The sequence below is a fragment of the Callospermophilus lateralis genome, chromosome 4 (assembly GCF_048772815.1).
Source record: "Callospermophilus lateralis isolate mCalLat2 chromosome 4, mCalLat2.hap1, whole genome shotgun sequence".
NCBI lineage: Eukaryota > Metazoa > Chordata > Mammalia > Rodentia > Sciuridae > Callospermophilus > Callospermophilus lateralis.
Window position 1 is genome coordinate 79471222 of NC_135308.1, and position 9550 is coordinate 79480771.

Here is a 9550-nt window from a genome sequence, read left to right on the forward strand (position 1 = left end):
TTCCATGGTGAGCTTGATGAGCGTCTCTTTAAGGGACCGATTGGTCCTTTTGACCTTTCCAGAAACCTGGGGGCAGTAAGGGCAATGGAAATGCCATGGGAATAATAGCGTGTGAGCCAGACCCTGAGTTATCTGCAAGGTGAATTCTGGGCCATTATCTAATTGGATAGAAGTGGGCATCCCAAAATGGGGGATTATGTGAGTAAGCAATAGATCAACTACTGTAGAGGCCCATTTGTTACAAGTGGGAAAGTCTTCAACCCATTCCGAAAAAGTATACACCATTACAAGAAGATATTTTATGTTTTTTACTCAGGGCATGTTGGTGAATTAAATCTGCCAGTCTGCAGCTGGGGTATGACCACGGGCCTGATGAGAAGAGAAAGGTTTAGGTTTTCATGGAGTATTGGTATTGGTTTTCTGGCAGGTCTGACAAGCGGAAGTTATCTGTTGTAGGAGGGTCTTATCACATGGGTAAAGGTGAAAAAGGAGTGAAGGAAAGTAGTAAGACTCTGTGGATTAGAAAGGAATAGAGAATGAAGAAACTGGAAGAGTTGCTGGGGATCTTTGGGCAAATCCCCGGTGGTAACAAAGAGTAGAGGAGAGGAGATAAAGCTTTGTAGGGCAGCCGATGGAGCTGCTTGATAGGCCTTGGAATTCCCCATAGTAGTAAGGGAGGAGTCAGTTTGGTGGGCCTAGCAATGGATTATTCCCAGTTGGGAAGGCAGCCTGAAGGCTCCTAGTAGGCCAGAAATAAGTGTGGAATTAATGACTGCTCTCCCTCTGGTAGTCAATAGCCCCCTTTCTTTCCAAATGGCTGCGTGGGAAATCAAGACATGGGAGACATATTTGGAATCTGTATATAGGAAGAGGGTTTTTCCTCCTCTAACTTGAATGCTGTGGTGGCAGCTATGAGTTCAGCTTGTTGGTTGACAGCATTGGGTGGAAGAGGTTTTGCCTCTATGATGGATGAGAGGGAAACAACAGCATACTCCACCACTTTAACCCCTTCATGTATAAAGGAGCTACCATCTGAGAACCAGACGAGATCCAAAGAGGGCAGGGGTCTCTCATAAATAGTGGAAGGGCAGGGTAAAATCATCTCTAATACATCCAGGCATTTGTGGACTAGATCTTGTGAGGGAGAAGATGGGAGGAGGGAGGCAGGGTTTAATGAAGATCTGTACTAAAAAGAGATGGAGGGATTTTCAAGGAATGAGACAAGGAGGAATAGAAACCTGGAAGGAGGAAGTGACTGTAGCTGCTTGTAAGTGAGGAAATCCTTTAGATGGTGAGGAGATGAGATGGCTAGCAGGGAGCCAAAGGGAAGATTTTATGCTTCTTTCTGGAGGTCATGGGCCACTCCTAGGGCTCTGAGACATGGGGGCCAGCCCCTGACAGTGGGGTCGAGATGTTTGGATAGGTAGCTACTGGTGCAAATGTGGGGCAATATTCCTGACCCAGAATGCCCAGACTTTATCCCTGTTTTTTATGTACATAAACGGTGTAGCGTCGTGAGAGGTCAGGGAGATGAAGGGTGGGTGCCTAAAGAAGGCCCTTTTTATGGATTATAAAGGGCTTCCTACCACTTAGGGTAGGGGTTCATCTTGGGGGCCTTTGGCAAGATTATATCGTGGCCTGGTGAGGATAAAAAAATTAGGAATCCAGGCCCTGAAGTACCCAGCCAAACCCAAGAAGGAGAGTATGTCATCTTTGGTCTTTGGTGTAGGTACAGACACAATAACCTGTTTTCTGTCTACTGTAATGGCCTTTTTCCCTTGAGAGATAGAGAACCCTAGATATGTGACCTCTTTACATGCTATTTGGGCCTTTTGTGGAGAGGCCTGATATCCCTTTATGGCTAAGAAATTAAGTAGGAGAACTGTGTCATCTATTGAGTGCACTTTGGATGGACTACAGAGGAGAAGATCATCAACATATTGCAAGAGGGTAGATTTGGGACACTGGGGGTGACTAGATTGGAGGTTGGAGGTCAAGGTTTGTCCAAAGGGGTGTGGACTATCTCAAAATTCCTGAGGAAGGACAGTCCAGGTTAGTTGTCGAGAATGTCTGGTGGTGGGATCTGTCCAGGTAAAGGCAAAAAGATCTTGTGATTCGGGGGCAAGGGGAATGGAGAAGAAAGCATTCTTTAAATCTATGAATGAGATGTGGGTGGCAGTGTTGGGGATCTGAGACAGCAGGGTGTATGGGTTGAGAACCAAAGGATGTATTGGCCTAATGGAGGTGTTATGAGTCATAAGTCCTGAACTAAGCAATAGGACCCGTTGGGCTTTTCTACCACTAGTATGGGAGTATTGTAAGGGGAATGAGTTGGATGGAGGTACTCCTTGCAAAGAAGGTCCTGAATAATAGATTGTAGGACCAGAAGAGCTTTTGTGGACAAGGAGTATTGAGCCTGATTGGGTAAGGTGTTAGGATCTTTGAAATGAATGCTAACTGGTGAGCAGGAAACCGTGGAGGGAGTGTGGGTATCCTATACAATTGGGTCAACCAGGTCCGTAGGGAAGGGGTCCTTTTTCAGATCTGTATCACAAGTGGCGCAAAATGGCCAGTCTTCTGCCAATAGGGCCAGAAAAGATAAACAGGCCAATTCTGGGCCCTGACTGATGCCAGGAGCCCGGATGTTGATTGTTGTATTAAATTTAGAGAGAATATTTCGGCCGAGCAAAGAAACTGGACATTAGGGCATAACTAGGAACATCTGAGAGAATGGAAAGTTGTCTATGGAACAGAGTAATAGGGGAGACTTTTTTGGATAGATGGTCTTTCCTCCAACCCTGCCAATAAGAGAGGTGGATGGCACTGTTTGCCCCCAGAATTCTGTCAGGACTGAGAAGATAGCCCCGGCATCAAGGAGAAAGTCAACCTTGTGCCCATCCACCTGAATCCACACCCTGTGTTCTTGTTTATTAATTGTTACGGCCGGGGACAAGGACCTAAGGCTTCATCAATCTTCCATTGCTATGCCCAGAAGGTCAGAAGGTTTCCTGGCTATAGGCTTCCTACAGAATCTGGGACATTCAGAACATCAATGACTTGTTGTTGACATTTAGGGCATGGGTTACGCAGAGTGCGTGGTGCAGGGCATGATTAGCCCAATGTCCCTCCTTGCCACACTTGAAGCAGGCACCTGGGGAGGTGGTGATGATGGGCGGTGACCCAAGGAAGCCCCCAGCAACACCTGGGTGAACATTTGAAATTTACTGTGTTTGTCCCTGTGCTTGGGGTGATTGATTGCCCCATCTAGGTTGTGAAAAACCTTAAAGGCGACCACCAAGATCTCAGTCTGGGGATGGCAGGGCTTGTTTAAGCTTTTTTCGTTTGGCCTGGATGTCAATGTAGCTCTGCTAGAGGAAATATGTCATAAGGACATGATGGCCATCTGGGGTTTTGGGATCTAGGTTAGTATCCTGCTGAAGGGCTTTTGAAAGCTGATCCAGATATTTTGATGGGGTCTCCTCTCAGTTTTGAAGAATATCTTTTAATTTTTGAAAATTGACAGCCTTAAGTGCCACTTTTTTGAGCCCAGCAATAATACATGCGGAGAATTGGTCCTTACTCTGTATGCCAGCTTGTGTATTATAATCCCAGTCAGGAGTTTGATTTGGGGCAGCAAGTAGCCCCAGGGTGATTGGGATTAATGGGTGAGTCATCCATTTGGGCTCTGGGAAGTTCCCAGACTCTGGTACGTTCTTCAAGAAGGAGAGTATTAGCCAATAACATATATATATATATATCTCATGGTGAGTGAGGCTATAAGCTTGGAGGACCCATGGAAACTCTCTAATGTAAGTAGTGGGTTCTGTAGTGAATGAGGCCAACCTTTACTCTAGTTGCATGAGGTCATTCATAGAGAACGGGACATGTACCTGGATAATGCCCTCAGGTCCAGCAACCTCTCTTAATGGGGCCACGGTTTGTGGGACTAGGGAGCGGGACCTAGTTTGGGGAGGACTAAGAGTGTCAGGGGGAGCAGGGGGAGCCACCAGGGGAGGTCTGTAGGGAGGGGGATTATCTGCCAGATCGAAAGAAGTGTCAGTAGTGTCATTAAGGTAAGAGCATAGGTCGGGGTAAGAAGAAAGAGAAAAAGCCTCAACATAGGGGATCTCCTTCCACTTTTTGGAGTGCTCTCAGAAGTTAACCACATCTCTGAGAATTGCGGAAACTAGGGATCCTCCTGGTGGCCATTGAATTTGATTGTCCAATTTATAATAAGGCCAATCTTGTGTGCAGAAGTTCATGAGAGTCTTGGGATTTATATCAGGAGAGAGGGAGAGCCAATCCAGATTATCCAGGGGCATTTTAAAGGGAAGTTTGCAGGGAGGAAAGAAGAGGCACCCCAAAATGGTCCCTAAAAAGGAAGTGGGAAGGTGAGAAGGGTCCGGACCGCAACAGAATTGGATGAGCGTCCTCACAGGCGTTCCTGCAAGGGGAGCTCAACCAATATGACTCAGGAGAATTGGGGCGGGGAGGACGGTAAATTTGTCACTCAAGAATCAAGCCGGCAGGCCCAGAATGTCCGGAAGTCATGGACCACCTGGCATCAGGCTTTTCTGGTTATTTAGGACAGGAGAGGAACAAGGGTGGTTAAAGAGAGAGAGAGAGAGAGAGGATTGCCTGCTCTTACACCCTTCAGGACCTTCCACTAATGAGCCAGGTTACAGACAGTCTACCATGATTATGAAGGTCCTGGTGGGGTGCGTTCTCTCCTCCAGAATGAGCCACAGGGGTTTTCAGGACAATCACGGTCAAAGCCCCTGCATAGCCAGTCTGAAGTTGGATACCCACTAGGGGAACTCACCAACTGAAAAGCCAGTGTTGTGAGCAGCGTTCAAAAGAGTTGAGGAAGATGGCAAGTCTTGAGAGAGGGGGACTTCCAGCAGCAAGGAATTTCCCTTTCCCGGGTCTTGTCACCAATGAAAGAACTATCAAGGATTGCCATCAGAGAAAATGCCCCTTTATTGAGGCAGTTCTGCATATTTATAGGAGCAGGGGTTGGTCTGAGGTTGAAACACTTTAACAATTTAACAGTTGGGCAGCTGGCATGGTGAGTAAGGATCATGTGAGTCAGCAGGACTTACCATGGGTGGTAATGGGGATGTTCTAATTGGTGGGTGAGGATCATGTGGGTCAGCAGGACTCACCTTTGGATGGCCCTTCTTGGGGGTTTGAGAAGTTAGCCTTTGGAGCCAGGGTGACTCCCTACAGATCTCAAATATCTCAAAAAATTGAATGTGTTTCTTGATATTCTCTAATATTAAATGAAAAGTATCAGATCAACTTGAATCTATATATGTAAAAGAACTGTTTATAGGTGTAATATTTTTCCACTATATGGTACTAACCAAGGAATTGATAATCCGTTCAAAAACTGAAGAAAAATAATGCTTATGTAAATTGAAGAATGTCTCTCAAAACTATTAAAATGACCAGAAATATTATTCAAGTTTCTGTGACTTAAGTAAATCATTAGCAAATATGACAAGTGTCACTTTTTGATTTAATAAAAATATCTATTTGATCTAACATTTCAGCTTTCAGGATTATATGAGTGAAACATTTTGTCTTCCTTGGGTTTTACATCTCTAATGAATGTGAAGGTGACACCACTTTCTGTTCAATAACAAATGTGTGAATGGAAATGCAGAATCTATTACTTCATGTACATCAAACAGCAATGAGAAGATACTGTTATGGTTTGGCTATGAGGAATCCCCCAAAAGTTTCTGTGTCAATGCAGGAGATGAAGTGATTATGAGAGCCATAATGTAAGCAGTGGATTAACTCATTTAATGAATTAATAATTTGAATGTATTATTGGGCCATAGCTGTAGGTGAGTGAGGTGTGGATAAAGAAAGTGTGTCACTGGGATATGCTTTTGGGATTATATATTTTGTATATAATATATAACAGGCTCCTCACACTGTTTCCAAGCTGTCATGTGCTGAATAGTTTTTATCCAGTTTGCCCTACTGCCATGAAGTTCTGCTGACCTTGTGCCCAGAGAAGAGGCATAAGCCAACCATGAACTGAAACTCTGAAACCAAGAGTCAAAAAAATTTGTTTTTCCAACTGGTAACATAGCAGTTGGAAGCAAGAAGTGGGATCATTGCTGTGACTAACCAGACCAAGTTACATAGAGTTTTTAAAATTAGTTGTTGTGAGAATTTTGAAAAGTTTGGAGATGCAGGCTAAAGAAGGCTTAAAATGTTGTAAGCACAGCTTCATGAGTGATTCTGATGAGAGTTCCAATAATCAGAAAGCAGATAGTAATGAGAAGAGTAAGGAATGTGTTCATGAGCTTTAAAGGGGAATAGGCACTCTGTTGGAAATTGGAACAGAGGAAGGACAGCTTATACCTGGGTAAAAAAGTTGACATGAGACATTCTGCAAGGTAAATTTAAATGTTATGCACTAATGAATCTGCAAGAGAAAACATCAAGACAGCATAGCATTCATGTACTAGCATGGGTGGTACTTGAAGCTTTCAGCCATATTTACACTGAGAATCCAGAGCAAAAACAAGAGGAAAGATTTAAAACACTTGCAGTTTAGCAAAAGAAGAAATACTGGTAATGTGTGCTTGCTGAGGAGATTACCACCACTAATGAGAAATTGAGTGTTTTTATGAGATGATAAGAAAGATGCCTTGAAGGTATCTCAGGAATCAGCATGACCACATCCATTGCAGGTTCTTTGGTGTAAAGTAAAACCCCAGAGAACATGGGAAGACCCTGTTGTCACAGGGGTGCCTAGGAAGTTGTTTCCCCAGGATTTGTTTCACCATGCTCCATCATCCAGGCACTAAGAAGCTACTATAGGCCAGGTCCAAGGGGCTTCAGACTGGTATTTTCCATGTGGAGCTTATTTTTCAGAAATACAGTATGCTGGAGTTAATGGGAAATTAAAACTTCCATCAAGATTTCCAAGGAAGGCCTGAGAGATGAAGCAAAGACTGACAGGGTTAGAAGTCCTGCATGCCACCCCTGAGAGGGTGATGTATGAAGCTATAAAGATGAAATTATGGGTGGAATGGAAAATGCCAGAATTAAGATACACCAGTGCTATGATATGTCATGTCCGCTGAGGAAAGACATTGTCTATGAACAGAGCCAGCTTAAGAGAGGGTCCATGTGGACTGAAACTGGCAAGGCCATAGGTGTGGGGTTGCCCAGGCCCCTTTGAGATCACACCTCATACCATAGGGCCCAAAGCTGAATGTGGGATTCCTGGACCTAATGTTTACCTGCTGGGGTTTAATCTTGTTTTTGTTCAACCCTTCAGTGTGTTGCCCTAGTCTTCCCTTTTGTAATGGAAAGGTTTCCTCTGTGTGATTATATATTGGCTGCATATAACTTGCTTTCAATTTGGGGGTTAGGACTCAAAGTCAAGAGTTTCCCTTTAGTCTCAGAGCAAAATTGGGAGTTGTGTTTTGGGGAAGTGCTAAAATTGTTAAGACTATGGGGACCCTGGAATTGGACTAATCGCCTTTTGCATTGTGAGATGAAGATGAGCTTTCGGGATCCATGGTTGGAATGTTAAGGTTTGGTTATAAGGTGTCACCCAAGGGCCCCCGTGTTCAAGTGAAAGGTGAAATGATTCAATGAAAAAACCTATAACTTAATTATTGGATTAATCTAATGAATCAATAATTTGAAAGGATAATCTAATGAGTTAATAATTTAAATGGATTACAAAGTGGTAACTGCATGCATGTGTGTCATGGGTAGAGGAGGTGGGCCACTGAGATCATGCATTGGGTATTCTATATTTTGTTCCTATCTCCTTGTGTTATCTCTCTCTCTCTCTCTCTCTCTCTCTCTCTCTCTCTCTCTCTCTCTCTCTCCCCCCAGCTTACCTCTATCATTTACTTCTGTCTTGATATTTTCCCTTGCCTTGGCAAAGAGAATGGAATTGGCTAAGCATAAACTGAAACTCTATTAAAGAGTCAACCAAAATCAATTTCCAAGTTTTTGTTGTCAGGTATTTCTGTCACAGAGATGAAAAGAATGACATAAGCATTCACCCCAAAATACATATTTTACATGAATGCTGTTTTAGGGTACTTGTGAAATGGCAAAGGAAGAAGCATCCTCTTTGCCTGCCTCATATCTGCTCAAAAACAGAATAGCAATTCTTTCTTGAAAATAACCTAAGACTTCAGTCATCACAGAAGTTGACAACAGTGCAAACTACAAACAAACTCTTTAAACTTCCTCTTTTCCTTTAAGGAATTTGTGAAATCACCATGTGGAAGACATCCCCTCCTGTCAGCAAATATTAACATGCTTGTTATTTAGGACTGGAATTTTACCATCAGGGAAAAGTGCACAAACCATCTCTTTCTTCTCAAGGATGATAATGAGAACAGCAAACTCAGAGCGAGCCTGCATAAAGACTTGGGGAAAACTAGAGACACCTGACCTTCAACTCCCCCTCCAATCAGCGGCAAAAAGAAAAGCTGTCTAGCCAGCGCTGGGGGAGGGGCAAGCGGAGAAAATCAAAACAATAGAGTGCTGGGGTTCCCATTAGCCACCCTCCACACCCAACAAACAGCAGGCCCAGAGTACAGTTTGAACTTCCGAGAGCCATCACTTAGGGGAAATCTGGTCCAGCAGGAGAAGCCAAGAGTAGTGGGAGAAACCAGGGGTCTAGAGGCCAGGCCCTCACGACTGGGCGGCTGGAAACCGCAGGCCTGCCAGCGACAGTCCACCCACTGCCCGCGTAACTGGGCGGCTGGAAAACGCCCACCCGCTGGCTACCGACCACGCGACTGGGTGGCTAGAGATCACCCACCTGCCGGCGACAGGCCGGCCTGCTGCCTGCGCGACTGGGCAGCTGGAGATCGCCTGCCTGCCATGACCGGGAGCTGAAACCAACCAGAGACAGTCCAGTCACACACCCCAGTCGGACACCCCGGCAAGGAGCCTGGGGCCCGTCATAGCAGAGATGTTACATCACTGGAGCTCGGCCGTCGGAATTCCTTCCCAGCGGAATCCACATTAGCAAGCATAGTTTGCCAACACAAAGGAGAGACAACAGAGACATACAAAGCCAAAACAAATCTATAGAAGAGAGCAGAAACACAGCAATCAAATAGAGCTGGAAAGTAACATGAACATCATGAGAAAACAAGGAAAAAAGGGAGTACAAACAATGCAGGACAACTTAATTCTACAGGAGGACCTAGAAGCATCAGAAACAAAGTTAGGGAAAGAACTCAAGGCATACCTAACTCAAATGGAAAGGAATATTAGAGAAGACATGAGACAGCAAGTCCAAGCAATAAAATTATATTTTGAAAATAAATTAAACAAACAAATTCAAATGGCAACGAACGAGCTTTACCAGGAGATAGAGATCTTAAAAAAAATCAAACAATAATCCTAGAAATGCAGGAAACTACAAACCAAATTAAAAACTCAAACGAGAACATTACAAATAGACTAGATCAAGTAGAAGTCAGAACATCAGATAATGAAGACAAGGTTTATCGACTTGAAAAGAATATAGTCAACACAGAAAAGA